Here is a 25,025-nt window from a genome sequence, read left to right as displayed (position 1 = left end):
ATAGATAACTAATGAAAACCTACTATATAGCACAGAGAACTCTCCCCGGTCCTCTGTGTTAACCTAAATGGAAAGGAAATCCAAAAAAGACGGGATAAAGGTATACACATGGCTGATTCACTTTGCTAAACAGACGGAACTGACATAGCAGTGCAAAGAAACTACACTCTAAAATAAAAATAGCCAGCTAACCAGAGCTGGTTAGCTCTTTTTTATTTTATCATTATTATTACTTTTTAATTGGAGTATATTTTCTTCACACCGCTATGTCAGTTCCTGCTGTATGACCAAGTGAATCAGCCATATGTACACATGCATGTATACTAAGTCACTTCAGTCGTGTCGGACTCTTTGCCACCCTATGGACTGTAGCCCGTTAAGACCCTCTGTCTGTAGAATTCTCCAGGCAAGAAAACAGGAGTGGGTTGCCATGCCCATCACCAGGGGATCTTCCCAATCCAGGGATCAAACCTACATCTCTTCTGTCTCCTGCATTGTCAAGCAAGTTCTCGACTACCAGAGCCACCTGGGAAGCCCATGTTGTTGTTCAGTTGCTCAGTCATGTCTGATTCTTTGTGAGTCCATGGAATACTGCACACAAGGATTCCCTGTCCTTCACTATCACCCAGACTTTGCTCAAACTCATGTCCATTGAGCTGGTGATGCTATACAACCATCTCATCCTCTGTCTTCTCCTCCTCTTTTCTTGCCTTCAGTCTTTCCCAGCATCAGGGTCTTTTCCAATGAGTTGGCTCTTTGCATCAGGTAGCCAAACTATTGGAGCTTCAGCTTCAGCATCAGTCCTTCCAATGAATATTCAGGGTTGATTTCCTCTAGGATTGACTGGTTTGATCTCCGTGCTTCCAAGGGATTTCAGAAGTCTTCTCCAGCACCACAATTCAAAAGCATCAATTCTTCAGCCCTCAGCCTTCTTTATGGTCCAACTATCACATACATACATGACTACTGGAAAAACCATAGCTTTGACTATAAGGACTTTTATCTGCAAAGTGATGTCTCTGCTTTTAAATATACTGTCTAGGTTTGTCACAGCTTTTCTTCCAAGGAGCAAGCATCTTTACATTTCATGGCTGCAGTCACTGCAGTGATTTTAGAGCCCAAGAAACTGAAGTCTGTCACTGTTTCCATTGTTTCCCCATCTATTTGCAATGAAGTGATGGGACTGGATGCCATGATCTTTTTTTTTGAATGTTGAGTTTTAAGCCAACTATTTCACTCTCCTCTTTCACTTTCATCAAGAGACTCTCTAGTTCCTCTTCGCTCTCTGCCATTAGAGTGGTGTCATCTGCATATCTGAGATTATTGATATTTCTCCTGGCAATCTTGATTCCAGCTTATGCTTCATTCAGCCCACAATGTACTCTGCATATAACTTAAATAAGCAGGGTGACAATATACAGCTTTGACGTACTCCTTTCCCAATTTTGAACCAGTCCATTGTTCCATATCCAGTTCTAATTGTTGCTTCTTGATCTGTATACAAGCTTCTCAGGAGGCAGGTAAAATGGTCTGGTATTACCATCTCCTTTGAGAATTTTGTTGTGATCCACACAGTCAAAAGCTTTAGCATAGCCAATGAAGTAGAAGTAGATTTTTTCTGGAATTCTCTTGCTTTTTCTATGATCCAGTGGATGTTGGCAACTTGATCTCTGGTTCCTCTGCTTTTTTGAAATCCAGCTTGTATATCTGGAAGTTCTTGGTTCACAGACTGTTGAAGCCTAGCCTGAAGAATTTTGAGCATTACCTTCCTAGCATGTGAAATGAGCACAATTGTATTTGAACATTATTTGGCACTGCCCTTCTTTGGGGCTGCAATGAAAACTGACCTTTACCAGTCCACTGCTGAGTTTGCTGGCATATTGAGTGCACCACTTTAACAGCATCATCTTTTAGCATTTGAAACAGCTCAGCTGGAATTTCATCACCTCTACTAGCTCTGTTCATAGTAATGCTTCCTAAGGCCCACTTGACTTCATGCTCCAGGATTTGCGGTTCTAGGTGAGTGACTACACCATCATGGTTACCTGGGTCATTTAGTTCAGTTCAGTTCAGTTGGTCAGTTGTGTCTGATTCTTTGCAACCCCATGGACTGCAACACACCGGCCTTCCTGTCCAACACCAACTTCCGGAGGTTACTCAAACTCATGTCCATAGAGTCGGTGATGTCATCCAACCATCTCATCCTCTGTCATCCCCTTCTCCTCCTGCCCTCAATCTTTCCCAGCATCAGGGTCTTTTTAAATGAGTCAGCTTTTTGCATCAGGTGGCCAGAATATCGGAATTTCAGCTTCAGCATCAGTCCTTCCAATGACTATACAGGACTAATTTCCTTTAGGATAGACTGGTTGGATCTCCTTGCAGTCCAAGGGACTCTCAAGAGTCTTCTCCAACACCACAGTTCAAAAGCATCAATTCTTCAGTGCTCAGCTTTCTTTATAGCCCAACTCTCACATCCATACATGATTACTGGAAAATCCATAGCTTTGACTAGATGGACCTTTGTTGGCAAAGTAATGTCTCTGCTTTTTAATATGCTGTCTAATTTGGTCATAACCTTTCCTCCAAGGAGCAAGCGTCTTTTAATTTCATGGCTGCAGTCACCATCTGCAGTTATTTTGGAGTCCAGAAAAATAAAGTCTGTTACTGCTTCCATTGCTTCCCCATCTATTTGCCATGAAGTGATGGGACAAGATGCCATGACCTTAGTTTTCTGAATGCTGAGTTCTAAGCCAACTTTTTCACTCTCCTCTTTCGCTTTCATCAAGAGGCTCCTTAGTTCTTCTTCACTTTCTGCCATAAGGGTAGTGTCATCTGCATAGGGATGCAGGTTGTTGCTGCTGCTAAGTCACGTCAGTCGTGTCCGACTCTGTGTGACCCCATAGAAGGCAGCCCACCAGGTTCCTCCATCCCTGAGATTCTCCAGGCAAGAACACTGGAGTGGGTTGCCATTTCCTTCTCCAATGCATGAAAAGTGAAAGTCAAGTCACTCAGTCGTGTCCGACTCTGTGCGACCCAATGGACTGCAGCCTACCAGGCTCCTCTGTCCATGGGATTTTCCAGGCAAGAGTACTGGAGTGGGTCGCCAGTGCCTTCTCCAAAGGATGCAAGTTAGGGAAAGGGAAAACCATTACATGATTCAGGTATGACCTAAATCAAATCCCTTATGATTTACAGTGGAAGTGACAAATAGATTCAAGGGATTCGATCTGATAGACAGAGTGCCTGAAGAAATATGGGTGGAGGTTCATGACACTGTACAGGAGGCAGGAATCAAGACTGTCCCCAAGAAAAAGAAATGCAAAAAGGCAAAACAGTTATCTGAGGAGGCCTTACAAATACCTGTGAAAAGAAGAGAAGTGAAAGGCAAAGGAGAAAAGGAAAGATATACCCATCTGAATGCAGAGTTGCAAAGGATAGAAAGAAGAGATAAGAAAGCCTTCCTCAGCGATCAATGCAATGAAATAAGAGGAAAACAACAGAATGGGAAAGACTAGAGATCTCTTCAAGAAAATTAGAGATACCAAGGGAATATTTCATGCAAAGATAGGCACAATAAAGGACAGAAATAGCATGGACCTAACAGAAGCAGATGATATGAAGAAGAGGTGGCAAGAATACACAGAAGAACTGTACAAAAAAAGATCTTCATGACCCAGATAATCATGATGGTGTGATCACTCACCTAAAGCCAGACATCCTGGAATGTAAAGTCAAGTGGGTCTTAGGAAGCATCACTATAAACAAAGCTAGTGGAGGTGATGGAATTCCAGTTGAGCTATTTCAAATCCTGAAAAATGATGCTGTGAAAGTGCTGCATTCAATATGCCAACAAATTCGGAAAACTCAGCAGTGGCCACAGGACTGGAAAAGGTCAGTGTTCATTCCAATCCCAAAGAAAGGCAATGCCAAAGAATGCTCAAACTACAGCACAATTGCACTCATCTCACAGGCTAGCAAAGTAATGCTCAAAATTCTCCAAGCCAGGCTTCAACAGTATGTGAACCATGAACTTCCAGGTGTTCAAGCTGGAGAGGAACCAGAGATCAAACCGCCAACATCTGCTGAATCATCAAAAAAGCAAGAGCGTTCCAGGAAAACATCTACTTCTGCTTTATTGACTATGCCAAAGCCTTTGACTGTGTGGATCACAATCAACTGTGGGAAATTCTTAAAGAGATGGGAATACCAGACCACCAGACTTGCCTGTTGAGAAACCTGTATGCAAGTCAGGAAGCAACAGTTAGAACTGGACATGGAACAACAGACTGGTTCTAAATAGGAAAAGAAGTACGTCAAGGCTGTATGTTGTCACCCTGCTATTTAACTTATATGAAGAGTACATCATGAGAAACACTGGGCTGGAGGAAGCACAAGCTGGAATCAAGATTGTAGAAAGAAATATCAATAACTTCACATCTGGGTTATTAAGCCCATACATATACATATATCTCCTCTTTTTTGGATTTCCTTCCCATTTAGGTATAGAGTTAGGTACAGAGTTCTCTGCTATACAGTAGGTTTTCATTCGTTATCTTAGAAAGAGCTAACTATATGATCCAAGGGGCTTCCCTGGTGACTCAGACGATAAAGAATCTGCCTGCAATGTGAGAGACCCGAGTTCAGTCCCTGGGTTGAGAAGGAATGGCTACCCCCTCGAGTATTCTTGCCTGGAGAATTCCGTGGACAGAAGAGCCTGGTGGACCCCAGTCCACAGGGTCACAAAGAGTCGGACACGACTGAGTGACTAACACTTTCACACACAAGAAATCCCACTTCTGGGTATATATCCAAAGGAAATGAAACCTTCAACCCAAAGAGATCTCTGCACTTCCAAGTTCACAGCAGCATTATCCACAATAGCTATGGTATGGAAACAACCTAAGCGTCAACCAATGGATGAATGGATAAAGATGTAGTGTATATTTATAAATATGTTTATATATGGGATATTATTTATACTATGCAATTTATATTATACATGCAGGTATGCATGTGTGTGTGTATATATACATATGGAATATTATTTAAGCCTTCAAAAAAAGAGAAATCCTGTCACTGGCAACATGGATAAACCTGGAGAACATTATGCTAAGTGAAATAAGTCAGAGAAAGACAAATACTACATGGTATCACTTATATGTGGAATTAAAAGTCTAATTCATAGAAACAAAGAATAGAAAAGTAATTGCCAGGGTCTATGAATGGAGGTAAAAATAGGAAGAATTGGTAAAAGGATACAAACTTTCAGTTATAAGATGAATAAAGTTTGAGGACCTAATGTATAATATGGTCACTACAGCTGATAACACCATATTGTACAACTGAAATTTGCTATGAGAAGAGAACTTAAAATGTTCTCACCAAAAATTAAGAAGGTAAATATGTGAGATGATGAATGTGTTAATTAATCTGATGGTGGAAATTCTTTCACAGTGTAGGTGTGTATCAAATTACCATGGTGTACACATTAAACATCCTACAGTTTGTCAGTTATACATCAATAAAGCTGTCGGAGGAGGAACACAGAGATATAAAAATAATGAAAGGGACCTCAAAAGTCATCTTCCTCCATCCTTTTGTATCCTGAAAAGATAGCTGCATCTATGCAAATCTAGGCCGTCTATGAGGTCACACAGAGTCGGACACGACTGAAGCGACTTAGCAGCAGCAGCAGGCCACAGCTGCTCCCTTCACAATGCACTTTAGAGGGCCTTGCTTAGGTCAAGGTATCTCGATCTCTCCCGTACTCACCCACCCTGGTAAAGTCTTCCTTCTCCTCCCTCACCTGAAATGCTGACATGAGACATCTAACTCCAAGTCAGATGATAAAACCGAGGAGCACTTTCTTCAGAAACACCAGATTGAGTAATATACAATTTTTACACCATCAGAAAAGGAAGGGCCCTGATTGATGTGTGGGATGAAAGAGAAAAGTCTTCTTCTTTTACCACCAACCCTGACCTTCAACACAAAGAAGTTTATAAGGTTTCACTTTTAATATCTGAGTATATTTGAGGACATAGTGATAGGAAAGAAAGTGTCAGAGACTGTGTAGAGAAAAGAAGAGGAATACAAGCCTTACAGGAGTGAGAGTCCTCCTTCAGTTCAGTTCAGCTGTTCAGTCATGTCCGACTCTTCGTGACCCCATGGACTGCAGCACACCAGGCCTCCCTGTCCATCACCAACTCCCGGAGTTTACTCAAACTCATGTCCACTGAGTCGGTGGTGCCACCCAACCATCTCATCCTCTGTCGTCCCCTTCTCCTCCCACCTTCAATCTTTCCAGCACCGGGGTCTTTTCAAATGAGTCAGCTCTATGATCATGTGGCCAAAGTATTAGAGTTTCAGCTTCAACATCAGTCCATCCAATGAACATTCAGGACTGATTTCCTTTAGAATGAACTAGATCTCCACTGGAGAAGGGAACGGCAAACCACTTCAGTATTCTTGCCTTGAGAACCCCATGAACCATATGAACAGAATGAGTTCTCCTTCAGTCTAGCCTTATTCCCTCAGTATTGATTTCTGCCAGGGAATTTTCTCATTTTTAGAAGGTTACGATCATTCTGTAGCTGTTAAATATCTTTAATAGTATATCATCTGTACCCTGCCACAATTTTCAGTGGACCGTTGACTACTATTACAGATCAGTAACAAAAAGGTATGATCACCTTTCTAATATTAGCAAAATAATATATTTTATAGCAGCTTGACCCAAAAAGGTGTGAAACTATTGAATAAAGGAAGGATAATCTTGTCCTCTGTTGTATCACCAAAGACTAACCCAGCGCCTGGCAAAAGTCACGACTCAATATTTGTTGGATGGATGGATGGATGGCCGAATGCACAGTCAGGGAACTAGATCTGTGCTTTTAACAACTGGCTGGATCTAAGGAAACACAGAGTAGCATTTAATAAGCAATGGGTAACACATTCCTCAGAGTAATCTTGCAATAAGCACAAAGGCAACATATCAAATGGACAGGTACAAAATAACCCAGAGTTGTATGCATTCATCTTTCGCTCATGAAAACTGAAGAAAAACTCATCTGTATTTAGCCAGTCTTTCAATAGATGCACCCAAGAGAAATAATGATGTCATGAACACTTCTGAAAACAAAGGACAACAAAATGAAATAACCACTCAGCAAACTGTGCTAGAAACAGTAACAAAATCTCTGATTTAAAGAACTGAATTTTTAAATGAACTGAATTTTCAAATAACACTATCAGGTTATATGTTAATGGCTATAGGGTCATGCTTTCTGGATTCTGTAATTTTGTTAAAATAAACCCCCAATTTTATTTTCATTTATCTGAATCCCAAAGAAGCATGTGGATCAACATAAAACACACACGCACAATTATTCTATCTAAAGGTAGGACCAAAAACGAAAAAAAAAAAGAACCTGTAGAAAGAAGCATTGCTCAGGGCTTCCCTAGTGTCTCACTGGTAAAAAATCTGCCTGCCAGTGTAGGAGACGCAGGTTCAATCCCTGGTCTGGGAAGATCCCCCATGCCATGGAGCAGCTAAATGAGCCACCACTATTGATCTAGAGTCCAGGAGCCACAAGTACTGAAGTCTGCGAGCCCTAGAGCCCATGCTCCACAAGAGAAGCCACTGCAGTGAGAAGCCTGTGCCGGCGTTATCCTTCAAATGTACACACTTGACTAAGCAGAGCAAGTTTTATCAATTCTGTATTACTTACAGTCTTCTTTACTGGTGATATACTGCCTTGGGTGTTCAAATATCACAGCAGAGCCTCAAACGAGTTTGTGAAACCCCAAATTTTTGACTCTCTAGGTCAGGCCTCTTTTCTTTATTTATTGCAAACATTTCTACCTCTGGTTACCAAAACTAAAAGTTTTCACTCCTTTCAGGGCCAGGGCCATGATTCCCCCAACAAATTCAATAGAAGATATTGGAGAAAGTTTGTCTTGTGGTCCTGGCCTGAGTAACCTGATTCTACTGCAAAGTCCAGTTGCCATTTAATAAGCAGTTCCCACCAAAGATGCTCCATTTCTCATCACTGTTTAGACAATTTTATAGCTCTAGAAGACAGAGACATAGCTAGCATTTCCAGAGTACTACTGACAAGTCCAAGGGAACCCTTGGTTGAGAATTTGTCATCCCAATAATAGGAGTAGGAAGAACCCCACCAGTAACACTTGTTCCCCAACATGACCTGGCTATCCTTGAGTTACAGTAAGAATAGGCTCCTACCTGAACTTTCTGTCTCTTTGGAATTGTTGTTGTTTATTTTTCAGTTGCTAAGTCACATCCAACTCTTTGCAACCCCATGGACTACAACACACCAGGCTTCCCTGTTCTTCATTATCTCCCAGAGTCTGCTCAAATTCATGTTCATTGAGTTGGTGATCCTATCTAACTGTCTCATCCTCTGTCATCCTTTTCTCCTTTTGCCTTCAATCTTTCCCAGGATCAATGTCTTTTCCAATGAGTTGGCTCCTCGCATTTGGTAGCCAAAGTTGGAAAGATCCCCTGGAGAAGGGAATGGCAACCCACTCCAGTATTCTTGCCTGGGGAACTTCATGGACAGAGGAGCCTGGTGGGTTACAATCCATGGGGTCACAAAGAGTCAGCGACAACTGAGCGACTAAAACTCTTTGGAACAGCAGTGATTAATCTGAATCCTTATCTTTTGCCTATTTATTCATTAGGTTTAAGAGTCAAACTTCTCTTTCTCTTTACAAAGTTTAAAATCAAAACTAAGCCACATAAATTAGGGCACATGAAGATGAAGGATACAGTGAAAAGAAACAGGGTGAATTCTCTGGGTGGAAGCTAAGCATATATGAGTCTTTCTCCCATTTCCCCTATAAAAAGAATGGCTCTGACAGCTCCCAGTGCCAGACTTTTAAAAGAAGAAATGTTTGTTGCCTTGTGTTTTCCTGGGAGCCCCTATACAATATAATCAAAAGCCACTGTAGAATGGTTTCCACACATAAAGAGCAAATAAAGCACTAGGGATGGTACTGCTTTAATTTTCCATTTTATTTTTACTTTCCAATTTATTTATTTAGTCTTACATTCCTTTACTATATAGATGCAAAATCTGTTTTATGTATAATGTACATAAATACTTGTACAATACTTATTATTTGGTCCTACCAAATAATCTTATCAAGGCATTCTACTGGTAATCTTCCCCCAAAAGATTCAGGTAAAATTAGACATTGTGCACTTCACGACTACCCAAATCAATAGAGACTTCACTATTGATTTCAGTTTTGGGGTCATACACACAAATCTAAATAGACACACGTGAGGTTAAGGCGATGAAAGTGAGCTGCAAGAAACCAGCGGGTTCAGAACAACCAGGCTGTGTATTTTGCTTGAGTTAGAGTCACAAGGTGAGCAGCCAGTGTACAAATCTCAGAGCTCATTTACTGCAGCGGGAGGGCTTCTGAACACCTGTGTGTGCATGGCTGGGGGGCTGGCAGCCTGTGGGACCTTCAAGGCATCACCAGGGGCTCATTTCTTCCCGGCCTCTTCTCTTTGGGGTTCTGTTTTCCGTTCGTAATCAGCCAGGGTGGCCTTGGCGCCTTCAGGCAGCACGGAGCAGTGCAGTGTCACAGGCAGCAGGCACAGCTCCTTGGCGAGATCTGTGTTTTTGATGGTCAAGGCTTCCTCCACCGTCTTCCCCTTTACCTATTCGGTGGCTAACAAGCTGGAGGCAATGGCAGAACCACAGCCAGATGTTTCAAACCTGGTGTCCACCATCTTCCCCTTTTCGTCCACTTGAACCTGTGATTTCATGACATCACTACACGCTGAAGCCCCCACCAATCCAGTCCCGACATTTTTAGATGTCTTGTCAAGGAACTCCACGTTTCGGGGATTTTCGTAATGATCAACAACCGTCTTGTGATAGAGCCGAGCGGGGGCTGACAGCTCCCAGGTGGGCAGGCGTGGGGCCGGGAGCAGCAGGGCCAACGCCGCCCGCCTCAGGCGGCCCTCCAGCCGCCGCCATCTTGTGGGCTTGCACCTGCCTCCAATTTATTTTTAATTTGGGTATCAAACTGGGTGCAAAACTTAAACGTCAGAAAAGAAAATGAATCTCATTTTAAGGAGTTGAAGCAATTCTCCAGCAGATGGCTCCCTGGGATTGGAAGGGGTTGAAGAACCCCAGAAACTACTGAAATCATGACCACAAAATTCAACAGCTCACAATTAAGCTGACTTAGACGTTATAGAATTTCATTACATTTCTTAAAACTTAAGCATTTCTGCCGTTTTCACATTTTTATCATGTAATATTAGATATATGCAAGAGAATATAGATCATATTTATGCTGTTAAGCTTAATAAGTGAAAAAACCTGGAATATTACTAATACTGTGGCATCTATTTGCATATTCCTCTATCATCTTAACCACCTACTTCCCCTGAATGTCATAAAAAATTACTGAATGATGAATTACTTTGCCATACACCTGTAAATCAATTATACTTCAATTTTTAAAAATGTTTTGGTAAAACAGCAAGAAGCATGTAATGGAGAAAAAAATTACTGAATGCTTTACTTCAGGATCTCTTTTTCCACTCAAAATTATGATTTTAAGTTACACACATCTAACAAAATACCAGTTTGTAAATTTCACCAATTTATGGTATTCCATTTTGCAAGCATGTCACTATTTATTGGAGAAGGAAATGGTAACCCACTCCAGTATTCTTACCTAGAGGATCCCATGGATAGAGGAGCCTGGTGGGCTGCTGTCCATAGGGTCGCAGAGAGTTGGACACGACTGAAGCGACTTAGCTTGCATGCATGCATGCATGCATTGGAGAAGGAAATGGCAACCCACTCCAGTATTCTTGCCTGGAGAATCCCAGGGACAGAAGAGCCTGGTGGGCTGCCATCTATGGGGTCACACAGAGTCGGACACAACTGAAGCGACTTAGCACTACTTATTTAGCCTTGTGTGGATAAACTTTTGAGTTATTTAGTTGCCAATTTTTTGCTGTTATGTATAGTACTGTTATGAACATTCATATATGATCTCTAATAGATCTATTCAAAGGGGTTTCCTTAGGGCATGTTCCTAAAAGTAGACTTGCTCGGTCAAAGGAATAGAAGTGTTCAACATTCTAAATAATGTCTCGATATACTTCCTTAGCTCCACATCCTCACCAACCTTTGTTATTGTCACCCTTTTTTTTTTTCAATCCAGTGTATATAAAATGGTATGTCACTGTAGAGGTAATTTGCATTTTTGTAATTAAATTATTTCTGAGGTTGTATATTTGATCATAAGTTTGTGTATCTCTACCTAATCATGTTTGCTCCTTCTTCTTTTGGGTTGTCTGTCACTTCCCTATTGATTTTTTGGAGTTCTCACTATTCTAGACACAATCCTTTATCAGTTACATGTATTATAAAATTATATGTATTTCAAACACCTACCCTAGCTTTTTGTTGTTGTTTTGGCCACGTGGCTTGTGGGATCTTAGTTCCTCCGCCAGAGACTGAACCCATATCCACAGCAGTGAAAGACCAGTGCCTTAACCATCGGACCACCAGGGAATTTCCAACCTTCCCCAGTTTTAGAAGTTGTACATTCACTGCCTTTCTAGTTAACTTCTTATAAGAGTTTTCAGTTTCAGCTGGTTTTATCAACATTTTCCTTGTGGTGAGCAATTTTTGTGTCATGACTTCAAAAAAATCCTTCTGTATCATTAGTGCAGTGAGATATTCTATAATTTTTCTCAAGCTTTTGAATTTCATGTTTCACATCAGTTTTAGACCATATGGAATCAGTTTCTGTATATCAGGTTATATTCACTCTGATTTAATATTTTCTATATGGACAACTCTTGTTCTTCCATACAAATTTTACAAAATCTTAGTCAAGCCGTCATGGATCAGTGAAATGGAAAAGTAAAATAATGAAATCTTATTTTTTTTATTACTTCATTCCTTCTATTTTGGGGTTCTTTTGTTTTTATAGCTTAAGGTGAAGGCTGCCTGGGACGTTAATTCTCAGACTTTCTTCTTTTCTAACAGAAACTTTAAAGGCTAAACGTGCTATGCGAAATCATTTCAGTTGTGTCTGACTCTTTGCAACCCCGTGGTCTGTAGCCTGCCAGGCTCCTCTGTCCATGGGATTCTCCAGGCAAGAATACTGGAATGCAGGACTTCCCTGATGGTCCAGTGGCAAAGACACTGCAAGGGGCCTGTGTTCAATCCCTGGCCAGGGAACTAGATCCCACATGCCGCAATTAAGAGTACACATTCCACAGGTAAGACTCAGGGCAGCCAAATAAATAAATAGATTTAAAAAAAAAAAGAATACTGGAGTGGGTTGCCATTTCCTACTCCATAAAGGCTATTTCCCTTTAAATATCTTCATCTTACAAGTTTTGAAAGAATATTTCACTAGGATTCATTTTTAATTACTCTTATTTTATACTATGGGCTTCCCTGGTAGCTCAGAGGGTAAAGCATCTGCCCGCAATGCGGGAGACCCAGGTTCAATCCCTGGGTCGGGAAGATCCCCTAGAGAAGGCAATGGCAACCCACTCCAGCTCTCTTGGCTGGAAAATCCCATGGACAGAGGAGCCTGGCAGGCTATAGTCCATGGGGTTGCAAAATGATACATAAATTATTTAGAAGTTTTTTTTTTAATTTTTAAAGGTATGGGACAATTTATCTTTTTATTTTAAATGTCTAAATTGAGCAGACATCAGAGAATTGGCCTGCATGGTATCAATTCTTGAAATTTGTCAAGATGGCTTTATGGTCTAGGACATGATCAGTTTGTGTAAATATTTACTGTGTGCTTTAAGGTATTGTGTATTCTCTAATAGTTTGGTACAGTATTTTTTTATGTCATGCATTTTGTCTTAAATTTTATTTTGTTCAAAAACTTTAGCAAATTGAAACCAAGACATTAAAAGGATGATACAGTTGGGCTTATCCCCAAAATACAAAGTTGTCTTAGCATTCAAAAATCAATCAGTACAACTCACCATATTAACAGAAAAACCATATCATCATCTCAATAGGTACAGAAACACAGATTCAGAAAAAGCACTTGATAAAATCCAATATCCATTAATGACCAAAAACAAACAAACAAAAACAGAAGTCTCAGCAAACTAGGAAAAGGCAGAAACTTTCTCAACCTGATAAAAGACATCTATAAAAATCCCACAGCTAACTGTGATTAAAGTTATGACCAACCTAGGTAGCATATTCAAAAGCAGAGACATTACTTTGCCAACAAAGGTCCGTCTAGTCAAGGCTATGGTTTTTCCTGTGGTCATGTATGGATGTGAGAGTTGGACTGTGAAGAAGGCTGAGCGCCGAAGAATTGATGCTTTTGAACTGTGGTGTTGGAGGAGATTCTTGAGAGTCCCTTGGACTGCAAGGAGATCCAACCAGTCCATTCTAAAGGAGATCAATCCTAGGTGTTCTTTGGAAGGACTGATGCTAAAGCTGAAACTCCAATACTTTGGCCACCTCATGCGAAGAGCTGACTCATTGGAAAAGACTCTGATGCTGGGAGGGATTGGGAGCAGGAGGAGAAGGGGACAACAGAGGATAAGATGGCATCACTGACTCGATGGACATGAGTTTGGGTGAACTCCAGAAGTTGGTGATGGACAGGGAGGCCTGGCGCGCTGCAATTCATGGGGTCGCAAAGAGTCCGACACGACTGAGCAACTGAACTAAACTGAACACCATATTTAGTTCCCTTGTATTTATTGTCATTATTGACATATTTGAATTTGTTCCTCTATGTGTCCCACTTTTCCGGTGCTTTTCCCTCTTGTCTCATTTGCTGCCTCTTGGTACTACACTGTTTGTAATATCTCTAAACTGATCTTCCTATTCACTAACTCTCTTATTGCATATTTAACCATTTAATTATCAAGAGTTTTCCCCCAACAATTTTATTTTTATTTCTCAATGCTTTATTTGTTCTTTAAAAAAAATCTGCTGGGTCATTTTTGTCAGTTTCTTATTATTGACAATTTTTGTGATTTCATCTTTTCTTTCTTTTAATCTTTTTATACATGGTTATTTCATACTCTATTCTGATCATTTTAGTACCTCAGGTCCTGGATAAGGAGTAGGTCAATCAATTAATTCACTTTTCTGCTGACTCTCAGTCATGGCTGTTTGTTTCCTTGACAGTTTATTGATCTTTTATTATGAGACTACATTTGCTTGATTTTAATCTGTGGGGAAATCATGCATTTCAACTGGGCATGGAGATTTACCTCTGCTTCTGTAGGGATTCAGGCTGTGACACAAACCTGGAACTGCTTTATTCCCCTCTTAAAGACACAGCCTTAATGTGGGGATTTCAGCCTGGGTTCCTCTTCCTGCTACAAGTCCAGTGTTGACTCCTGGTATTACTATTGTCCTAGAGTGCCTTTCCCTTTCCAATTTGCTTACTCCTTACAGCTCACTTGCTAGGTTTCAGCTCACTTTGGGATGGATTGAGCTAAAAAGTACAATCCTTGAAGATTTTTTTCTGACAGCAATGTCATTAATGTACTAAAGTGTGTGTTTTATGCAAGACCTAGTCATTTTGCTATGGCTGGGTCTGTCAGAGTCTTCATCAGAAACTGAAATCCAAAGAGTGAGTTTCCAAAAGTATCCATATCATCTACATTTAAAGTAGGTCTAGTAAGTTAAATGAGAGTTTATTGGCTTTTCAAACACCACTTTCAAATTCCAGATTTCACTCATAAGAGCATCTGTAATTTGCAGTGCATTTTAAAATTAGATAAAATCTCAAATGTTATTGCTTATTCTGCTTTAAGTGTTTCTGTTAATTGCTTTAATTCTTTCTTTTTAAAATCCCCTCACAGTGATTTTTTTAAACCTCCCATATTAATCTATACAAATTTCTTAAAAACATTTTACTAAAGTTCGAACTTTCCATTAACTCTGTAATAGTGAACATAATCATTAGTAATTTCCTCCATTCTAACTTTCACAATATTTAAAAGGTACATACATGAAAAAATTTTATATCTTGTTTGAGACAAGATAATTTGTGCACTTCAAACACCTCCTTGATAGATATTCTGGATTCAACCCATATTTCATAAAGATGTCTAAATATTTTCTTATTTAATTTAACATTACTTTCTTTAGAGGATTCTTCTCTTGATAATGTCATCTCCTATATCTGGTTAGCAAGCTAAAAAGATCAGTCTACATAACTAACCTCACATTTTCTGGTCAGTACATAAACCCTTTTCATCCTTGACCCCATATAATTGGTGTTCTCTATTATCTTGTACAGATCCTGCCCCTAATTAAATTGAGTTATCTTAATAGAGCACTGAAACAAGTTATGTAAGTTCTTAAATCTAGCTTCTATTCATTAAACAACTCGCTTTGGATTCAGATGACAGACTCTTAAATATTTCCCTTTGGAAAGTGAGACTACAGCAATATTGTTCTATTTATCAAGGGTGCTATAAACAGAAACAAAGAAGCTTTAATATTATTGTATCTATAAATTCTGAGACATCCAGAATAAAACCTTTCTCTGCAGTAATTTAGTAAAGAAATATTAAGCAAACATATACAATGGCAACCCACTCCAGTATTCTTGCCTGGAAAATCCCAGGGACGGAGCAGCCTGGTGGGCTACAGTCCATGGGGTCGCTAAGAGTCAGACACAACTGAGCGACTTCACTTTCACTTTTCACTTTCATGCATTGGAGAAGGAAATGGCAACTCACTCCAGTGTTCTTGCCTGGAGAATCCCGGGGGCGGGGGAACCTGGTGGGCTGCCGTCTATGGGGTCGCACAGAGTCGGACACGACTGATGCGACTTAGCAGCAGCATACAAAACTTATGCAAAACAATCCACATAGGAACTTGGCACAGGGATGGAAATCCACCTGCCAGTGTAGGTGACATGGGTGTGATCCCTGGTCCAGGAGGATTCCACAAGCAGCAGAGCACCTAAGCCCATGTGCTCCAACTTCTGAGCCCACGTGCTGCCACTGCTGAAGCCTGAACACTCTAGGGTTCATGAGCCACACTAATGAGTTCCTGTGACGCTACTACTGAAGTCTGCACACCCTAGAGCCAGCAAGCCACAATTACTAAGTCCACATGCTACAACTAGTGAAGCCCATGCACCCAGAGCCTGGCTTCAAGAAGAAGCCACTAGAGGGAGGGGAGGGGAGGGAGGGAAAAAAAAAAAGAAGCCACTGCGATGAGAAGCCTGTGCACCGCAAGAAAGAGTAGCTCCCGCTCTCTGCAACTAGAGAAAGCCCGCAAGCAACAGTGAAGACCTAGTGCAACCAAAATTTTTTAAAATAAAAAATATTTTTAAAATAATAATCCACATACACTCAAAAGATAAATCATGGGTTGGTTAGGTTGATTATTAATTTTGCAAAAATATCTATGAAAGTAGATTTCCCTTCAAACTTTAAAATATGACTTAACTAATTCAAAATGAGGTTTACAAATTAATTAGTGGAAATGTGTTTGTTTTATCATACCTGTGCATATTGACCTTCTTAAAACCAGAGATTCTGTCTTACTCTTCTTTGTGTCCTACTCACAGGATCAAGCATTGTGCCTTGCACAAAATAAGCCCTCAACATATGGTGATTGAAAAAAATTGAACAGAACTCTAAATCATTATCTTCCTCTTTAAAATAATGCCTTCAAAGGACTACAATATAATTTTTATTAATTTATATTATGCATACACTTCAAATGAATATGATATCAACTTTTTAAGGAAAATCCATCTACATGCTTTTGTCACCCCCAGGTGGCAAATGAGAGTGGCCCATGAGGGGAAATTATCTTTGAACAAATTAACTCCAATAACGTTTCTAGGTTCAGACATAAAGAATTCACCTGCAAAGTGGGAGATCTGGGTTCAATCCCTGAGTGGAGAAGATTCCCCTGGAGGAGGGCATGGTAACCCACTGCAGTATTTTTGCCTGGAGAATCCCATGGACAGAGGAGCCTGGTGGGCTAGAATCCATGGGGTGGCAGAGTTGGACACACGACTGAGCGACTTTTTTTTTCACTTTTCTAGATCGGATCTCCCTCCTCTCCCCTTACCGTTTTTTCCCTGCCTTCCACTCTGGCTTCTCAAAGTGGTCTTAAAGAATCATTTAAGGGGCTTCCCTGGTGGTTCAGGTCCAGTTAAGAATCCGCCTTGCAATGCAGGGAATGCAGGCTCGATTCCTGGTCAGGGAACTAAGACCCCACATGCCGCGGGGCAACTAAGCCCTCATGCCACAACTAGAGCACCAGCGCCCCACAACTACTGCACCCGAGCACTTCAGAGCCTGAGCACTGCACCAAGAAAGCCCAACTTCCATGAGAGGCCATCACCCCACAACGGAGACCCAGTGCAGCCCAAATAATTATTTATTTTAGAAAAGAATCATTTATATTGAGTTCCCCTTACCTGAGTCTAGGTATCACTATAGATTCCAATAAGAGAAAATGAAATAATGTTCAACCCCACAATGGAATGCAACAAATCTAAGCAAATTCCTACTAGATTCCCAACAGAAGGTAGTTGGGAGTCACTGCTTTGTTCACACAGAAAATGCTCAACTTCAGATACAAAATAAGCACTGAATTTAAAACAACAACAACCAACAGAGTAAGTCAAGTACAAAGCACATTAATCAAACAAGATAAGGGTCCTAAAACCATACATACACTCCATTGCCGATTATCACTTACCCAGCAACAAGTACCTACAGCCATCGTGCACACAAGGCAGAAAGTTCTGACCCTGCCCTTAAAGAGGTTTAGAGAATTAAGTTAAGAGCACAAACTGATGATCAATGGCTAGGAAGACAGATTCACTTCGGGTATGCATACCAATAAAAAATGAAACAGCATAAGTACTTGAGCTGATTTCCAGCATTTAAAAAATATCAGAATATTTCATACAAAATTGGAATTTTCAGCTTATCTTGGAAAATATCTGAGATCTGGCATCACCAAACTTATATTCTCCTCCGGCAACATTTATAAGCAGAATCCACCTAGATCAGAGGAAGCACCTAGTAGAGGAGTGTGCTCTCTACTAGAACATGTTCACCACTCTCCACTGTCCTAGGCATCTTCCTCTTTGTTCACTTACACTGTCTACCTGCCCCTAACCTATTGATTGCATAGAGAGGATATGAATATTTCATTATAATAATTAATACATATTACATAATCACAATACATAATTTTAATTGATAAATGATATAAAATGTTCATATTTATTAAGCATTTACTCTATGTCACGTATGTATTTACTACATACAAGTTCTCATTTTAATCTCAAAAATAAGAGACAGGAACACCAATATCTCTGCTTTACACAGATAGAAAAACTGAAGTCTAAAGAAATTAAATAGTTTGATCAAGATCATGATCTTATTCACGATGAAACTAAAACTTAAACTCGGATATGTTCATTTGAGACCATAATCAGAGTAAATTTTTTACTAGTCTGTATTATTCCTCAATGAAGGCTGTGTGGTCTGAGAAGCTTCATACAGAAGAGACATACAGATGACCAAAAAGCATATGAAGAGTTGCTCAACATCACTAATTATTAGGGAAATGCAAATCAAAACTACAATGACATGTCATCTCACACCAGGCAGAACAGCCATCATCAAAAAGTCTACAGACAATCAATACTGGAGAGGACGTGAAGAAAAGGTAACCCTGTTGGTGGGAAAGTAAGTTGATGTGGCCACTACGGAAAACAATATGGAGGTTTCTTAAAAACCTAAAAATAGAGCTGCCATGTGATCCAGCAATCCCACAGCAAGGGAAAACCATAATTCAAGAAGATACATGCACCCCAAAGTTCACTGCAGCACTACATGCAATAGCCGAGACATGGAAGCAACCTAAATGACTGTCAACAGATGAACGGATAAAGAAGACGTGGTGCATACATAACAGTGGAATATTACTCAGCATAAGAAAGAATGGAATAACGCCGTTTGCAGCAGCATGGATGGACCCAGAGATTATCATACTAAAGGAAGCAAGTCAGAGAAAGACAAATGTCATATGATGTCACTTATACATGGAACCTAAAAAAATGCTACAAATGAAGCTACTTCCCAAACAGAAACAGACTCATAGGCTTAGAAAACAAATTTATGGTTACCAAAGGGGAAAGGTTGAGGGGAGAGATAATTAGGAGATTGGAATTGACATATACATACTGCCATTTATAAAATAGTCAACAAGGACCTACTGTATATAGCACAGAGAACTCGACTCCATATTCTGTAATAACTTATATGAGAAAGAATCTAGAAAAGAATAGATACATGAATATGTGTAACTACATGACTTTGCTGTAAACCAGAAATTGACACAACACTGTAAATCAACTACAATCCAATATAAAATAGAAAGAAAGATAAGTTTAAGCTGAACAGGTTCTGTTGCTCCTGTCTTCTCTTCACTTCATAGCCCTCTGTTTATGGAGTAGCATCGTATTGAGTACTATTTGCTATAGGATGTGACAGAATGACCCTATACAAGTGTATTTCTTGTATAGTAAGAACAGTGTGATATTGCCCATACATGAACCATGACATGCTTTTAAGAGAGATGGGATTTCCTCTAAAGAGTGGGATGTACATGGTGTCAATCATGATGGTTGTCTGGTTATCAACTGCCTAGGGATAGAAGGTGTCTCCTTCATCTTGGAAAGCAGGACAGATAATATTTACGTGGAGTTGGGGATTCCCTACTTGGTGGTGGGCTCTGGAGGAAATCTGCATCTTTGTCTTGGCTCTTCCACATGGGGGCAGGGATGGGGAAGAGAGAATGAGAAGTTACCCTCTGAATAGGAAACAAGTCAAGAGGTATGAAGCCAGAATGTGTAGCAAGGTGCCTGAAAAACTGTTCCAGAGCTTTGGGTACCAAATATTAAAAACCTTCTCAGAGCATGGAATGAGTCAAGGGCTGGGAGCCCTGGGAGCTCCTTAGCTAAAGGCAAGATCAGAGAGAAATTTGTACCCTATAAGACTAATGCATTTTGTTTCTTTTATTTTCTTGGTTTATTTGCTTTGTGTTCCCTTAGGTTTGAGGTAAGTATTTCTACTAATTTTACTAATTAGCTACTAATTAGTAGAAATTAGCTAAATTTCTACTAATTTTAGCTGAAACAAGTGAGAGAGTTTTCATCTACGCTCGAGTTGGAGTATTAAAAGGAAAGAGGATGCAGAGAGCATGTGAAACAGATGCCTTGAGAAAACCCAGAGGGAGCAGTGAGGGGACCTCTGACAACCTGGAGAATCTCTTTCTCATGATAAAACCATGAAGATTCTTTATAATGTTTAAAAGTGTTTTTTTTGTTTGTGGGTGTGTGTGTTTGTTTTGGCCACACCATGCACTGTGCAGGATCTTAGTTCCCCAATGAAGGATCGAACCCACACTCCCTGGACTGCCAGGGAAGTCCCTCTTTACACCATTTTTGTAGAAGTTTCCACACAATGTTTTGTCTGGAGATGTTAAACAATTAAAAGAAGGAAGAATGGCTAAAAAGAGGAAAAGTAGGTAAATGTAGGCAGAATCAATGTAAATGTTTTAAGATAAATTTAATATTTCCAAGTGTGAACAATTTTTAAAAGCTTGTAAGGCCAGTCAAATCAATGCATTATATTTTCCTTGTAATCTTTTCCTTTAGGGATATGTATTCATTTTAATAAGTAGTCTGATGCCAAAACAGGGTCATGGTTATGAATATAGCCTGATAAATGCAGTTGGTAATATGCTCACATTATTTTATACATTGTTAAGGTTCATAATTATTCATACTCTGCTGCAATAAAATTCTCAATGATTATATCAGAAAAAGGATAGTTACATCTAGCCTCATACTGAAAAATCATGCTTTTAAAAACACCTTGATTTTCTGCAAACATAAAATGTCTTTGAAATCTCCCCATCCCATTGTGCTTGGGATCCCAAGCTGCATGCTTGCTTCAACAACTGCAAAAACCACCATACATGGAAAGCCCTGCTTGGACCACTTCTCACAGGATTGTCAACCCTGGAGTATGAGCCCAGATGAAATACTCAAAACCAATCCTTTTGCCTAGAACTCTGAACAACCTAATCAGGACAGACCTGGCACTGCTTCCTATAAATCAGGTACTTTTTAGCCTGAGGCTGAGTACCTGGTTGCTGCCTCTAAAAACTATTTTTAAGAAATAATTCATCTCAATAATGGCAAAGTAGCTTTTGCATGGTGACATAACTAGGCTTATCATGGTGATAATTTTGAAATGTATAAAAATATCAAATCACTATGTTGTGCACCAGGAACTAACATAATGTTGTCAATTATACTTTAAAAACAAACCCATAGAGAAAGAGATCAGATTTGTGGTTATCAGAGGCAGGAGATAAAAGGAGGAAAAACTGAAGGAAGGCTGACAAAAGATACAAACTTCCAGTTATAGATAGGCAAGTACTAGGGATGTAATGTGCAACATAATTAATTGTATGGTATATATGTGGAGAAGGAAATGCAACCCACTCCAATATTCTTGCCTGGAGAACCCTACGGACAGAAGAGCCTGGAGGGCTACAATACATAGGATCACAAAGAGGCAAACATGATTGAAGCAACTTAGTACATGATATATATGAAAGTTTTTAAAAGAGTAAATCCCAAGAGTTCTCATCACAAGGATAAAAACATTTTCTTGTGTTTTGTATCTACATAAGATGGTGGATATTCACTAAATTTATTGTGGTAATAATTTCACAGTATATGTAAGTCAAGTCATCATCCTGTACACCTTAAATTTTCACAGTGCTGTATATCAGTTATATCCCAATAAAACTGGGAGAATAAAAAAGAAAAAATTCATTTAACCAGCAAGCTAAAATGATAGAAATATGCTTGATCATATACCCATAAAATAACTGAATGGTAATGTGGTATGTGTGATATATAAAGAACAATTCACCACCTCTTACAATGTTTTCCATACTTTTGGATCTCCTACCACTTACTTTTCTATAAACATCAAAAGAATGATGAAGCATATACATACACACACACACAAATACACACACAAACACATACACACACGACTCCCAAGCATAAATAGCAATTTTGTATTTCTCTAAGGCAATGGCACCCCACTCCAGTACTCTTGCCTGGAAAATCCTATGGACAGAGGAGCCTGGTAGGCTGCAGTCCATGGGGTCGCTAAGAGTCAGATACGACTGAGCAACTTCACTTTAACTTTTCACTTTCATGCATTGGAGAAGGAAATGGCAACCCACTCAGTGTTCTTGCCTGGAGAATCCCAGGGATGGGGGAGCTTGGTGGGGTGCTGTCTATGGGGTCGTTAGCAGCAAGCTAGGGCTAAGTTCTCTCTCCTAACTTTCACAGTCCTTTCTCTATAATTGTTTTGTTGCTGTTGTTGTTTCGTTGCTTTTTGTTTGTTTATTTGGCTGCACCTGATCTTGGTTGCAGCAAGCAGGATTTTCCATGTTCATTGTAGCATGTGAGATATCTAGTTGCATGTAGGATCTAGTTCTCTGACCAGGGATCAAACTCAGGCCCCCTGCATTGGGAGTGCAGAGTCTTAGCCACTGAACCACGAGAGAAGCCCCTTGTAATTTTTTTTGTGATCCTTTCCCATCTTCTACCTTGTGTATCTGTTATTTATGTATTTATCATAACTCTTCTACTAAAATTTATACAAAATCTACTTATTATTATCTGAATCATCAAATACTTAAGTATACACATAAATGAAAGAATAAACAAAACCTCTGAATATGTACAAAGCTAAATCCTTTTGTCATCATGAACCATTATATGAAATTTCATAAGTGTCTAAGAATGAGTTTTACCAAGTAGTGTAACATTCTGGTGCTGAGCAACAAAAAAAAATGGGAAGAATCAATTCTATAACAATGTTTACTTAATTGTGACTATATCAATAAATAAATGCCCTATGATAAGAAAGCATACCAAAAAACTTAAGAGTGAATATTAGCTATCTTTCTTCAACAGCAGAATGTGTAGCAAAGTTTTATGGTAACATATCATAATATTGTGATTTTAACTATTTCTGAAATACCACTGGCTATGTGAACATTAAGAGCAGACATATGTTGACTAATCTGAGTGCTGAGTAATTTACTGTACTAGCTTACAGAGCACACAAGTACTTAAGAGCAGAGACCTACCATGAATGCCAGAGAATGTATGATGACTTCAGGACACGCCAACAAAGTGACTTACCATAACAGGTAATCAGTGATTGAAACTGCCTGTTACTGAGGCAAAATTAAATCCAAAGCATTTTCAAGAAGAGAAGCCAAAATTTGTACTCATTCTTAACATGATCAGAGGGAAAAGCAGTATGAACCTCCTTAACCTCATACTACAGTATCACAAGTAACAGTGGACAGTTCAAATTTACAACACTCCACTGGATCTTTAATATTATACCCACATAACAGCTCCCAACAATAAGTCACATAAACTTGGCTTCATAAACGTGGCCTTGAGATGAGATCTTTGACTCCTCTTGACTTTCTCATTCATCCAGTCTAGCTGCCTTCTAAATTGAAAAGTTATTTGAGGATTGAGAAAATAATAAGAAAATATTCTCTGAAAAGAAGTGCATACTGGGAAGATCAAAAAAAAAAGATTTTGTGAATTAAAGTGCAGGCGAAGAGCAAACATTTCTCTCATAAAAATTATATGAGCTCTTAAGAATCCTCAATGGAGCTATTAAAGAAAAATATCTCTGAGGTTTCTCCACAATGCTACTTAAAGAATGCATTTCCCCATTCATTTCTGATTTACCAGTAAAAGAAAGAAACTAAGCATCTTGATTTCAGTACCAATTATGAGGTCCCCCACACTGCCAAAAGATATGTTATCTGAACAAAGGCATGCTTTTCAAACATGACTTTCTCCTGAAATTCCTATGCTATTGAAATTCCTATGTTATTGTAGAGAGACTCCTAGGATAAGGCACAACTGAGAATTCCAGATAAGAAAGGAGAGATATCACTATCACTTCAGCAGAGGAAATTAAGAGGTGCTGCAAATATATACATATATATAGAAAATGCCCGCAGAGGAGTGTGGAAAAAAATCCATGAAATTAAACACATACACACACACATGTGTACACACAACTATTCATGAAGGGAGGAAAATGGATTGTCACCGAAATAGATCAAAGAACAAGTGACAGAGCAATGACAGCTTTCTGACCCATGCATGCTGCCTCGCTGGGAAAAGACGTCAGAAATACAATCTTTCAAAACCTAAATATAAGGACAGTCAAAATGGTCTTCAAAAAACAAGGGAAAAGCTGTCAGAAAGGAAAACTGAAGTTAAATGATATATTTGGTCTCATTTTTTAATCAAGATATTAAAAAATTAAACATGGTTTTCCATTGGAACCTAGAATTAAAAACATCTCTATATGTATTTTTTCAAGTAACATGTCATGTGTTTACATATAATATGCATCATACATACAAAGGGGGGAATAATTCACCAGCACATCAATTACTCTGCTGCTGCTGCTGAGTTGCTTCAGTCATGTCCGACTCTGTGCAACCCCATAGACGGCAGCCCACCAGCCTCCCCCATCCCTGGGATCCTCCAGGCAAGAACACTGGAGTGGGTTGCCATTTCCTTCTCCAATGCATGAAAAATGAAAAGTGAAAGTGAGGACGCTCAGTCGTGTCCGACTCTTAGCAACCCATGGACTGCAGCCTACCAGGCTCCTCCATCCATGGGATTTTCCAGGCAAGAGTACTAGAGTGGGTTGCCATTGCCTTCTCCATCAATTACTATGAGCATGTTCTATAAACTCTGTAATAAACAGGCAGTTGAAACAGATAAGGAAATGGGAATTGTTTCTTCTCTTGCAGAAAAGCAATAAGCTAAGAGGCTCATCTTGGGAGAGTCCAAGCAAATTCACCACGTTTCCAAGTCTGTCC

At 39.6% G+C, this 25,025-nt stretch overlaps 1 protein-coding gene and 1 pseudogene across 1 annotated transcript in view; both read right to left on the bottom strand.

Moving 5' to 3' along the window:
* The window catches only part of ARMH4 (armadillo like helical domain containing 4), a 133,164-nt gene that overhangs the window by 94,417 nt on the left and 13,722 nt on the right, over nucleotides 1-25,025 (bottom strand). The gene's annotated exons all lie outside the window — the stretch shown is intronic.
* On the bottom strand, nucleotides 9,518-10,016 carry LOC138074409 (iron-sulfur cluster assembly enzyme ISCU pseudogene; annotated as a pseudogene).

This window comes from Capricornis sumatraensis, chromosome 2 (genome assembly GCF_032405125.1).
Source record: "Capricornis sumatraensis isolate serow.1 chromosome 2, serow.2, whole genome shotgun sequence".
Taxonomy (NCBI): Eukaryota; Metazoa; Chordata; class Mammalia; order Artiodactyla; family Bovidae; genus Capricornis; species Capricornis sumatraensis.
This window is presented reverse-complemented; position numbering and strand designations above follow the sequence as displayed.